The sequence below is a fragment of the Dioscorea cayenensis genome, chromosome 17, assembly GCF_009730915.1.
Source record: "Dioscorea cayenensis subsp. rotundata cultivar TDr96_F1 chromosome 17, TDr96_F1_v2_PseudoChromosome.rev07_lg8_w22 25.fasta, whole genome shotgun sequence".
Taxonomy (NCBI): Eukaryota; Viridiplantae; Streptophyta; class Magnoliopsida; order Dioscoreales; family Dioscoreaceae; genus Dioscorea; species Dioscorea cayenensis.
Window position 1 is genome coordinate 16,322,721 of NC_052487.1, and position 14,510 is coordinate 16,337,230.

Sequence of the window (14,510 nt, forward strand, 5' to 3'; positions counted from 1 at the left end):
ACACTAACTTAGTGGATGTTTATTTTTAAACTAGCCCACTTGGGTGGTGAAATCAATTGAACTTATTAAAAGATATTTCCTTATAGGTGTCTGGATATACTAAAATTTAAATGTTAATTATTTAATTGAAAAACAACTGTGCCAACCACCAGAATAGGGAGGGTGGGGAATAATCAACTTGGAGGAATTTAACCATGCACTCCTCGAGAAATGGTGGTGGAAAATCATAAATGACACCTCCTAGTGTGGGTCTTTAGCAAATAAGTTTAATTATTTTTAGAACACATCATGTCACGCACTGAACCTGGCTCGCCATTCCCAGTGCGTTGACAAACGGCCGCACACCTAGATGGCTGAAACCAAGTAGGCGTGCAAGGTCTCAAAACCTGTTTCTCAAGAATCACAATATCTAACAAAATAAAAGTCAAATATAGGAACATAAGAACAAATGTTCAACATTAAAAGAAGCAAACTAAGTGTTTTGCACAGTCAATACAAGCTTATTCAAATAAAACCTAGGCCCACAACAAACGGGACTTATAACATGCTAATTAAATATGCGATGGCCCAACGATCCATGTTAAGCTATCGGCCACTCACCTCTACTCCTGATAAAAAAAGAGATATCAATAATATTTATGAGCTTGACAACCAAGTAAGCACCCACTAAAAATATAGGGATCACTTACACAAAATCATAAGTTATCAAAATGCAAAATCAACAAAACAAATTTATTTCAACACAGATGTTAAAAACTGAGCATATAGGTCCCCCAAATAACTATTGCCAAAACAAAATCACAGAATACATATATTTACCCTCGGTGACCCGAGACAAAATTATCATAGGTCATTTTTTTACCCTCGGTGACCTGAGCCAGAATTATCAGAAGCCGTTATTCTTCATCGACGAAAAGCGGTGGGAAACCATAATTTCTATATCAGAGTACTACATGTCGACACGGTCAGTGTTTGAACCCCAGTGACAGGGTTATTGAATAGTTAATTTGGGACTAGTTTCTATGTCAAAATACTTCATGTTTACAAAACAATAAACTAACAAAATACAAATCGGGAAAATTACAAGAAATTTCGTAGTCACGTGGTCCTATTTTTATCATATCAAAACAAACCAGTTAATGGAATCCAAACATGAACAGATAATAAAAATAATAATAATAGTTAATCAAAAATTAAATAAAATATCTAAAATTCAGAAAATAAATAATCTGAATTTAAATTAATGAATTAAAAATTCAGGTTTTAAATAAATATCTAAAATTCAAAAGTTAAATAAATATTAAACCTTTCAGATAATTTTAAACCAAAATAACATATCGTTAACGTGAAATTTAAATTAATTTAAAATAATTCAAAAAATAATAATAAATAAATAATTTAAAATATAAATAAATAAATAAATAACAATACTCTTTCGTAAAAATTACAGTATGTTCAAAAAAATAGAGTATATACATATAATAAGATTTATATGTAGGATACTTATTTGATGTTCGCAAAATTTCCAAAATCCAAATTGATTCCAAACTCAAGAAAACTCGACTCAAACACTAAATCAAAGCTCGGCAAAGGACCCTATAATCATAAAACAAATTCCTATTTTTTTCAGTATTTCACTAAGATTATAGCATCTGTAAACCATGTCAGATTCAACACACAGTATGCTTGCCATAAAAGAATAATAAATACATTAGCTTGGTGACTTTAACAAAGGATAGATGCCACCTGTGATAAAAATATCTACCTATAAGACACCAATTACTATGGTTACTAGGCATGGCATACCAATAAATCACCAACCAGCACTAAGAAAAAAAAAATTCAAGCATGAAAACCGGTCCCACTCATTAAACCCAAGTACTCAAAGAAGATGCATGGACATCAATAAACAAAACAAAAGAAAGCTAGCTACATCTAAAGTTTAATAGGATGTGAGAAGAACACTTAACATGCAAAAGTATAGCAGAGACATGACTTAAGTATGCATTGATTGGGCCAAGGATTCTAATATAATAGCCATGTCAAATTAACCTTGTCCAATAAATGCCTTGAAAGTGAACTTAGATAATTGTTATCATATAACTTTTTTTTTAAATGCCAAACCATTAGACAGATACAAAAAGGACCGATTGAAGTGATCAAGAGAATATGCAAGGATGAATGAAATTGGCTTAAGAATCCGAATCGATTACCTTCAAGAGATGAATATTTCTATTGAAACAAATAGCAAAAGCTTGAGTAAAAAAAAAAGTCATTAGCTCTACAGCCACAAGGTGATTGATGGCTAGCACATGAACAATAACTATGATGTATATAATATTTTCACAACACTGAAAATGATAGTGTGTACAAATGGCCAGAAGCATCTAAACGTTAAGATATCTATACCTATCATAGGATGCATCAGATATCTCTCATCAAGTTTAACATTTCAGTAACAGGATTTCAACACCACTACTGTATTTAACAGAGGAATTTAAAAGAACAGGAAGAACCTACATGCAAAGAACCTCTAACATGCAACACTAAACAACACCCCCAAACTACCTAACAAAACAACCCCAAGGCACAAAAACTAGGTGATAGACTAACCTAGAATTCAGATGTCACTTGGATCCTTGTTTGACAGTCGTGATCACGGAGAACCTCTCGATTCTTCCATCTACAACGCTATAGCAATGATAGAGAGAAGGCTAAGATGTTCTCTTTTTATTTTAATTTTTTTAAAAGGTCATGTAGTGGGAGGTTGCCTAGAACGTGGGTGGACGATTACTGAAAGGATAAGATTAGATTTAAAAGAAAACTAATAAAATTAAAAAAATCATGAAAATAATTTCAATAAGAGTGGGGTCCGCAAAGTCCCCCCAACCACTCTCTCTTCAAAAATAGTTTAGTCCTCTAAACTCTCACCGCCCATCGAATGTGACAGTATTTCTCCAACATCTCTTACTCCAATTCCCAAGTAGCCTCACGCTCTGTGTGATTGCTCCATTAAACCTTAACATAAGGAATGACCCGCCTTCTCAATATTTGCTCCTTGAAATCCATGATCTTTATAGGTTTCTCTTCATACATCAAATTATTGTTAAGCTCAAAGTCGGAGAACTGTATCACATGGTCAGGATTAGGAATAAACTTCTTCAACATAGAAACATGGAACACATCATGAACTCAAGACAGTGAAGGTAGTAATGCAAGACGATACACCACATCACCAATACGTTCCAAGATCTCAAACGGACTGATAAATCGAGGGTTGAGCTTCTCTCTGACACCTAAACGAACAACTTCTATAGTGGGAGCTACTCTTAAGAACACATGATCACCCACCTGAAACTCCAAGCTTCTTATTCAATTTTCTACATAACTTTTCTGCCTGCTCTGAACTGTTCACATACGATCTCTGATCAGATGAATTTTCTCCACTATCAACTGCACAATCTCTAGCCCTAACAATTTTCATTCTCCCACATCATCCCAACAAATAGATGACCTACATCTCCTGCCATATAGTGTCATAAGGAGCCATTTGAATACTTGCCTGATAACTGTTATTATAAGAAAACTCTATCAAAGGCAAGTGTCAATCCCAAAAAGCACCAAAATAAACATACAAGCCCGAAGCATATCCTCCAGAATCTGAATTGTCCTCTCAGATTGCCCATCAGTTTGCGGGTGAAAAGTCGTGCTTAAAGTCAATTTGGTTCCCAAGGCCTTATGTAAACTCCTCCAGAAGTGTGCCACGAACTGAGTATCTTGATCAAACACAATAGTGACAGGAACACCATGAAGCCTCACCACCTAATCAATGTACAGCTCAGCTAGCTTGTCTAAAGTTATGCCAGTCTTGATAGCCATAAAGTGAGCAAACTTGGCCAACCTTTCCACCACCACCCACACACTGTCGAAGCCTTTACTAGTTCGAGGAAACCCAGAAACAAAATCCATAGCAATGTATTCCCACTTCCACTCAGGAATATGAAGAGGATGTAGAAGTCCCGCTGGCCTCCAATGCTCCACCTTAAACTACCGACAAGTCAAGTATCTGTGCCACGAAATGTGGGACATCTCTCTTCATGTTATTCCACCAAAAGATACCCTTCAAATCCTTGTACATTTTGGTGCTTCTAAGATGCACTAAGTAGCTGGTATAATGAGCTTCCTCCATGATTTCCTTTTTCAACTCTAAGTTATGTGGAACACAAATCCGATCCCCGAATCTTACTGAGCTATCTTCATAAACTCTAAAATGAACTTGGGTGGCCCTTTCCACTTCTTGCCAAATCTTCTGCAAATAGCCGTTTGCTTCTTGTGCTGCTTTAATCCTCTAAAATAGAGTGGGTCTCACCACTAACCTCACCAAATACATGCTGGTACCCTTTAACACCACTTGTATCTCCAGTCATCTCAAATCCTCCAAGATAGGCTTCTGGGAGGTGATTAATGTAGCAATATTGTTGAAAGATTTTCTACTAAGGGCATCAACTACCACATTTGCCTTTCTAGGATGATAACTAATGGTTAAATCATAATCTTTCAATAACTCCAACCATCTCCTCTGCCTCATGTTTAGCTTCTTCTGAGTAAAAATATATTTAAGGCTCTTGTGATCTGTGAATACTTCACAAGTCTCTCCATACAAGTAATGCCTCCAAATATTCAAAGCAAAATTTACTGCAACTAGCTCCAAATCATGAGTGGGATAATTTACATCAAAAGGCTTTAACTGCCTTGAGGCGTATGCCACCACATACCCATTCTGCATTAGGACACACCTCATACCAGTCTTGCAAGCATCACTATATATAATAAACCCTCCACAGGGAGATGGGAGTGTGAGAATGGGTGCAAACACTAATCGACATTTCAACTCTTGGAAACTCTATTCACACTAATATGACCACTAAAAACTTGCTCCTTTCCTGGTGAGTCTGTTCAATGGTGATGCCAACACTGAAAATCCTTCCAAAAACTGTCTTTAATAACCGGCTAGCCCCAAAAAAATGAGAAGCTCTGTCACACTAGTAGGCCTCTTCGACTCAATAACAACCTCTATCTTCTTGGGATCAACAGAAATCCCATCCTTAGTTATCACAGAGAAATACTGGGGCGAATAAATCCCTTCTCAAGTAGTTCCTCAAGTTACTTCTTTAACTTCTTCAATTCTGCAGGTTCCATCCTATAAGGAGCTTTAGATATGTGGCTCATTCCCGGAACCAAATCAATAACAAATTCAACTTCTCTATCAGGAGGCAAGCCATGAAGATCTTCAGGGAAAAACATCAGAAAACTCTCTAACCACCTGAATATCCTCTAACACTGGTCCTTCTAATTTAACTTCTACCAATGTTGCAAGAAATCCCAAGCACCCACCCAAGAGTAATTTTTGAGCTTGTAAAGCAGAAATCACACGAGGCGGTGATGCATACTCATTCCCTTGAAAGGTGAATTCTACTTCTCTAGGGATCTTAAAGACTACCCTTTTTTCATGACAATCTACTACAGCATGGCAAGCGGATAGAAAATCCATTGCCAAAATAATATCATAATCACCCATTTCCATAATATACAGATGAGCTAACAACTCATGACCAGCAATAATAATCAAACAATTCACACAAGCTCTATCAAGAACAACATCAACTCCCAAAGAGGTGGCAACACACAAATCATACTCAAAAGTAGTAACAGGCAAAATATGCTTCCAAATAAAAGCAGACGAGATAAATGAATGTGTAGCTCCAAAATCAAATAAGACAAAGTCATATACTGAATAAACTAATAATATACATGACACCACTACATTTGAGGCATGTGCATCCTCCTGAGTCAATGCATAAACTCACCCCGTGTCTTCGGCCTTCTGCCCTTTGGCTGAGTTAAGGATGCTAGTTGCTCACTGACCACCTCCTTTTCCTGCAAGCTGATCCACAGAAGCTTGAGATTTTGGTACTGGTACATGCCTAGAATTTTGAACAGTGGATGATCTCTATACTCCAGAAGAATGTAGCTGTGGACACTCAGCAATATGGTGCTCTAGACTGCCACCCCTCTAACATGCCCCTATAGTACTCCTACAATCCTTAGGGTTATGCGCACGTCCACTGGCTAGAATGGGAAGAAGCAGGTGGCAATCCTCAAGGTCTCTTAACTGGTGGCTTACTCACTGTTTGAGACTTACTCTGACCTGTATCGGACCTAGGCCTTCCTCCATTCCAAGACTTACGATTTTCCTGGTTGTCAAAACTTCTATCTCTCTTCTTCTGAAATCTTTTGCTTTGATCCCTGGTGTCACCCCAAACAGTATCCAATGACTTAGCATGCCCTACCACCTATGTATAGCTAGTCAGTGTAAAGCGGCTAACCCCCTAGGAATATGTGCTTGTAAGCCTCCCTCAAAGCGCCATACCTTGCTCTGATCATCATTAACCAACTTTGGAGCATACTTGGAAAGCCAGTCAAACTCCATCTCATACCCATCAACGGTCATACTTTCCCTGGGTCAAGTTAATGAATTTCCTCTCAAACTGCACCATCTTGCCTTTGGTGAAGTATTTACAAAAAAGGGCTTTCCCTCAGTTGCTCCCAAGATTCGAACTCTTACCCCTAACGAATGAGAAGTTATCCTCTGTACCAATGGTTTGCCAGACCCTTGAGCATATACACTCTGAACCTAAGCTTTTCTTCTTTAATGCACTTCATCACTGCAAAAGCCTTCTCCATTTCTTTTACCCAAGCTTCCACTTCATCAGGATTGGTAGTACCTTCAAATAGTAGTGGACTAGATCTATTAAATTCCATAATAGTCTTCTCTTTAGGCTCTGGGAAATAGGTGGAGCAGGAGGAGATGACGGTGGTGGGGATGGTGCTGACGCATGTAGTTGTCTCTAGTCTAGCACCATCCCTATCACTTCTCGGACTAGCTCCGTCATAGCTTCTTCTCTTTGCCATCCTTTCTGCCCCTCTTCAGTGAGGACGTCTGTAGAAGCCGTTGTCTGCCCAAACAACTCTACAACACTCCTACTAAATGCTCTATGGGATGCCATCTGTGAGGTAAACCCAATCAAAATCAGATAAAACTCTAAAAGTTTATCTAATTTCTAAGAATGCATAGTTAACACAAAAGTCACCCTAGCAGTCTAAATCAGAAGGTCTATCAGGAATACTAGGATCAAGATTAACTAAGAACTCTCTTATGCCACTAAATTTGTCACGCCCCGAACCCGGCTCGCCAGGCCCAGAGTGTTAACAAATGGCCGCACACCTAAAAGGCCGAAACAAAGTAGGCGTACAAGGCCTCAAAACATGTTTCTCAAGAATCACAATATCTAACAAAACAAAGGTCAAATCTAGGAACATAAGAACATATTTCAATATTGAAAGAAACAAACTAAGTGTTTTGCGCAGTCAATACAAGCTTATTCAAATAAAACCTAGGCCCACAACAAATGGGACTTATTACATGCTAATTAAATCGGCGATGGCCCAACGATCCCCGCTAAGCTATCCGCCACTCACCTCCACTCCTAATCAGAAAAGAGATATCAACAATATTTATGAGCTTGACATCCCATGAAGCACCCACTAAAAATATAGTAGGAATGGAAGTGGGCGGAGCGGGGCGGGGAATGGGATCCCCATCCCCATCCCCGCTCTCCACGGGGCGGGGATTCTCCGGTTTAAAATTCCCCGCTGGGGAAAAATCCTCCCCGCTCACTCCCCCACCGGGATCCCCGCCCCACGGGGAATCCCAGCCCCGCCCAAAACATTAATATAAAAATTTTCTGTAAATAACTATAATATTTCTAATGCATTTATGTTACACATATGCTAAAGATGCTATATACAATTGAAAATAAAAAATATAATGTATGATGAAATAAAATAAAAATTCTCAACCAAAGTTTTTTTTACAACATACACATCATATATAAAATAAAAATTCACACAAAATATTTCTCCTAACAAGTCATAATATAATGTTTGATGAAACAACAACATTAAGGTACAAATTAAGTAATACAAATAACATAAATTTTAAAATTAAATTAAAATTACAAATCCATTAAATAAAATTCATAATTCAAAACTAGCACAATAATTTCATGCTTCCATCAATTTGTTTCCTCTTTCTCCAAATCATTTATATTGAGAATCCAAGTCCACCACTAAATAAGTAATATATAACGTTATTTTTTAAATTTATTGTTACAATTATATTTAAACTTAATTATTTTAAATTAAGTTTCTATTAAATATGAAAGTTATATATACTAAAACTTATTAATAACTAAAAATATTAACAAATAAATATTTATTGATTATATATATAATATTATATTAATGTTGAAATAATCTTTAATAAATATAATAAAAATATATAATATATTTTTTCGGGGAATCCCCGCGGGCCCCAATGGGGTTCCCTGTTGGGAGCGGGGCGGAGATCCCCGTGGGACAGGGAGACCATTCCCCGCCCCCGCCCCGCCTCGCTAGGCGGGGAGGAATTTTTCCCCGCTCCCCTCCCCGCGGGGGGGAAGTTTTGGGGAATCCCCGCCTCGTCGGGGTGGGCCCCGCGGCGAACGGGGATTCCCCACCCCACTTACATCCCTAAAATATATGGATCACTTACACAAAATCATAATTTATCAAAATGCAAAATCAACAAAACAAATTTATTTCAAGTAAACATAGATGTCAAAAACTGAGCATATAGGTCCCCCAAACAACTATTTCCAAGACAAAATCACAGAATTCATATATTCACCCTCGGTGACCAGATACAAAATTATCAGAGGTCATATTTTTACCCTCGGTGACCTGAGCCAGAATTATCAGAAGCTGTTATTCTTCATCGACGAAAAGTGGTTGGAAACTATAATTTCTATATCAGAGAAAATGTCGACACGGTCAGTGTTTAAACCCCAGTGACAGAGTTATAGCATAGTTAATTGGGGACTAGTTTCTATGTCAAAATACCTCATGTTCACAAAACAATAAACTAATAAAATTCAGATGGCCAAATTACAAGAAATTTGCAGTCACGTGGTCCCATTTTTATCATATCAAAACAACCAGCTAATGGAATCCAAACATGAATAGATAATAAAAATAATAATATTAGTTAATCAGAAATTAAATAAAATATCTAAAATTCAAAAAATAAATAATATGAATTTAAATTAATGAATTAATCATAAATTAAATTAATATCTGAAACTTAAAAATTAGATAATTTGAATTTAAATAAATGAATTAAAAATTCAGGTTTTAAATAAATATCTGAAATTCAAAAGGTAAATAAATATTAAACCTTTCAGATAATTCTAAACCAAAATAACATATCGTTAATGTGAAATTAAAATTAATTTAAAATAATTCCAAAAATAATAATAAATAAATAATTTAAAATATAAATAAATAAATAAATAAATAAATAACAATACTCTTATAAAAAATTTCATATGTTAAAAAAACCTAGAGTATATACATATAATAAGATTTCTATGTGAGATACTTACTTGATGTTCACAAAATTTCAAAAATCCAAATTGATTCCAAACTCAAGAAAACTCGACTCGAACACTAAATCAAAGCTCGGCAAAGGACCCTATAATCATAAAACAAATTCCTATTTTTTTCAGTATTTCACTAAGATTATAGCATCTGTAAACCATGTCAGATTCAACGCACAGTATGCTTGCCATGAAAGAATAATAAATACATTAGCTTGGTGACTTTAACAAAGGATAGATGCCACCTGTGATAAAAATATCTACCTATAAGACACCAATTTCTATGGTTACTAGGCATGGCATACCAATAAATCACAAGCACTAAGAAAAAAAAAATTCAAGCATGAAAACCGGTCCCACTCATTAAACCCAAGTACTCAAAGAAGATGCATGGACATCAATAAACAAAACAAAAGAAAGCTAACTACATCTAAAGTTTAATAGGATGTGAGAAGAACACTTAACATGCAAAAGTATAGCAGAGACATGACTTAAGTATGCATTGATTGGGCCAGGATTCTAATATAATAGCCATGTCAAATTAACCTTGTCCAATAAATGCCTTGAAAGTGAACTTAGATAATTGTTATCATATAACTTTTTTTTTTAAATGCCAAACCATTGGACAGATACAAAAAGGACCGATTGAAGTGATCAGGAGAATATGCAAGGATGAATGAAATTGGCTTAAGAATCCGAATCGATTACCTTCAAGAGATGAATATTTCTATTGAAACAAATAGCAAAAGCTTGAGTTAAAAAAAAGTCATTAGCTCTACAGCCACAAGGTGATTGATGGCTAGCACATGAACAATAACTATGATGTATATAATATTTTCACAACACTGAAAATGATAGTGTGTACAAATGGCCAAAAGCATCTAAACGTTAAGATATCTATACCTATCATAGGATGCATCAGATATCTCTCATCAAGTTTAACATTTCAGTAACAAGATTTCAACACCACTAGCATTAAAAAGCTATAGAACCGTATTTAATAGAGGAATTTAAAAGAACAGGAAGAACCTACATGCAAAGAACCTCTAACATGTAACACCAAACAACACTCCCAAACTACCTAACAAAACAATCCCATGGCACAAAAACCAGGTGATAGATTAACCTTGAATTCGGAAGTCACTTGGATCCTTGTTTGACAGTCGTGATCACGGAGAACCTCTCGATTCTTCCACCCACAATGCTATAGCAATGATAGAGAGAAGGTTACAAAGTTCTCTTTTTAGTTTTAATTTTTTTAAAAGGTCACACAATGGGAGGTTGCTCTAGAATGCTGGGTGGATGGTTACTGAAAGGATAAGATTAGATTTAAAAGAAAACTAATAAAATTTAAAAAAATCACAAAAATAATTTAAATAAGAGTGGTCCACACCTCAAATTGGAAGACAACAAAGAAGCCCATTCTTTAGCACGGTATTCAGGGGGCGTTTGGTTTGGAGTAGTGGAGTGGGAATGACTCTTTACATTGGGTAAGCATTTGTTTGGATGTGGAGTAATGGGAGTGGGAGAGGATTGAGGAAGGAGTGAAGGGGTTGTGGAGGGGTATTCACAATCATGAGAAAAATGGGGGGATTCTTGATTCCTGACTCATGAAATGACTATATTACCCTTGTGTAAATACCTATCTCCAATTTGTAATTGGTTATATAGATTAGCTAATTAATTATTTATTATAATATTAATAATAAATGTGGAAATTAATCAATATTAACGGCTAAAAAAATAATTATTATTATTATTCATAATATATTTATTTAAAAGTATATTAAAATTGGTAATTAATTAATTATTATAGTTAATTATTTGCTAATTATTGATGTTAACAGAAAAAATTTGAGATTTGGTGACTTATTAAAATTAAATATTTATTTATAATAATTAATTTACTTTAATATTTAAATATTTCCAATCTCCCTCATTCTCATTACTCTTTCACTCCTTTCCATTCCACTCCTTGCAACCAAACGGCCCCTCAATGCCCACTAGTTGCTTTCAAGAATTGCCCAATCTATCTTTAAGGATGGAACCTCCACTCTCTTTTTTCATGATAATTGGCATACTAATAAGTCTCCAAAATACCTATGGCCTAAAGAAGTCTTGGTTTGTAAGAAGCACCCATGGGTACAATTAAAGATTTAATTGCAACTTTCATGAAGACCAACATGGACTTAGACCCATTGTTGGAGGAAATACGTGACAAGATCAATTTGTTTGTGCTAGAGAAGAAAGATATCAGGATTTGGAAACTGACACCAAATGGTCAATTTTCCATGCTGTCTTTTTTTAGGTTTCTAATTAATCGAGGACAATGATGCAAGATCACACCAATCATTTTTAAATGCCTATGTCCACAAACAAACAATTGCTTTAAATGACTTTCTTAGGACAACAAAATTTTTACCCTCGACAATCTCTCTGCTAGGGCATGTAATAGGTTGCCCACAGCCACCTGCAACTTTTACTGCAGTGCTATCGAAACTGTGGACCATTTGTTCATCAATTGCCCTATTATAACATCCACTTGGAACTATTTGCATAAATTCTAGGGTTTTTCAGGACCCCTCAAACTTGATAACTAACCTCTGGGTCCTTGGCACAGGCTATCATGTTCATTGCTCACAAGGGCAATTGTTTAGCAAATTTGGTGGCCAAAATGAATGCATTTTTCTTTCTTCTTTGAATTCATTATTTTCCTTCTTTATGAAAACCAGCCACATGTTCCTCTTTTGAGTTTCCATAGCTCTTGTAGTCAAAAGACATAAACTAGAGGATTCATCCACTGCAATTAGGAGTATCCAATTCTCAGAGCATTCCATTCACCATGCATGGAACCTTGATGATGGCCCTCGATGACATCACAAGCTAGTCTATAAGTATCGTCTAATCCCTAGGTGGAGATCCTTTCTATACCTAGGGGCTTATGTTTTCTTGTTTCTTTGCTGTTTTTTAATTATTTTTTTTTTTTATGATTGTATCTGTTTTTGCTTTTTAATGAATTTGTAGTTTATTTATTTTATATATTAAAAAAATTATTGTTGGGCATCACTCTCCAATAATTGAACTTTTATGTTAGATTAAATTTGGGTTTTATGTATTTGATGGTTGCAATCTCTATATCCTAGCTCTGGTGTGATAAGAAATTGGTGAGTAAGAAATCAAGGTCTATTAGTAGGATTTCTCTGTTATGGCTTGTTAAGAAATAGTATGAGAATTTCTAATTAATTCACGTATATAATGATAATGTTGAGGATAAAGATTTACTTTGACTAACTTTATATTTACCATATGAATATAATTTATCAATTGTCCTCATCAAGTTTTAATTTAGTTTTCAAAACCATAAGTGCCACTAGGAAAATGGAAATATTAGACGTTTGTAAAATGATAGCATTAAATGCTTTGACAATGATGACTTTTTAAAATAATAATAATAATAATGAATAACCAACACGTAGTTTGGTGGTAATGGTACTCTATGAACAAAGTATGGATTTGAAATCATGCACCTATAGTACTATTCATGTATGGTTTAATTCGTCCCTAAAAAGCCAATAAACTACTATAATTACTGTATTATTATATCTATTTATCTATTGATAAACTTTTAAACGGAGGCATTTGCCCCCTTATTGTATAAAAAAATTATTATTTACACAATTATTCACCTAAAATATTGAGAAAAAAAAATAAGAGTATCAAAAGCTTTAAAATGATGCTTTAGCAATAGAAAAAATTATTCATAACAAATATTTTCAGGTTAAATGACAGTAATTAAACCTGAAAGTATATATTGAAGTATTTCCGGCAAAGATGAAAAGACCATCATGAAAATTTTAAATATGAAGGAATTGAAGAAAATTATTCATTAAAAATTTGTTGGAGAGAAAATGAGTACAGGTCTTTCATCTTTGGGAATATTTTTACTTGTTAGTTTTTGAGCTTTTTGTTTTTTTATTTGTAAGATTTTGGATTTTTATTTAGTTATATAATTATTCTTCTTTTTATTTGAAGATCCAATTATTTTGTAATTCTTTATTGATTATTAACTGGTTATTTTTAACCAAGATCTCATACTTATTTTTTTATTTTATTTTGGGGATAAATCTCTAGAGATCCGATTAAAGAATATTATTAAGATTAATAATAATAATAATAATAATAATATTATTATTATTATTATTATTATTATTATTATTATTATTATTATTATTATACCAACACAACTTCTTTATGTGGTTTTAGAAAAATGAGATAAAATCTCATTTGTCGTAAATAGATTCATAAAAGTAAATAGATTCATAAAAGTAAATAGATTCATAAAAGCAAGTAAATAGGTAACAATTATTTTGAGTTAGTATAGTACTATTATTTTGAGATTTGAATTTCAATTTATATAATTTTGGTCATTTTGTTTTAATTTGTATTTACCTAAGATATTTACTGAATTTCGGTGAAATTTTGATGACATATACCCCCGTTTAACCATATCGACTCCAAATTATCCCGTCAACCGCACACATGATAAGACATGTCGACGGGGGAGCCACGTGGCCTTTCATGTTTGTTTCACATGTGGACATAACGTAGCTCCATCAAAGTCCATGTATGCATTTGATGTGGCTATCTGGAGGAGTAAACATTACTGTTGATCACCAAATTATAGCCAATTATCAGTTTGGGTACCACATTTTAATTTGTATCAAAATGGTCCCCCCATTTTCATTTTGTTTCAAAAAGATGCTACCCAAAGTATTCCGGTGAATTTATTCTGACGTGGATGCCGGCAATCCAACGTGGTTGCCAGATTTCCACATCACCTGTCCAGTGGCATGTGCCACGTGGATTATAATGCCACATGTGCCATCCTAACACCACATCAGCCACCAAGTCAGCCCCCTTCTTCTTCTTCTTTCTTCTTTCTCATTTTCATCTCTCAAATCCGAGAATCCAAAT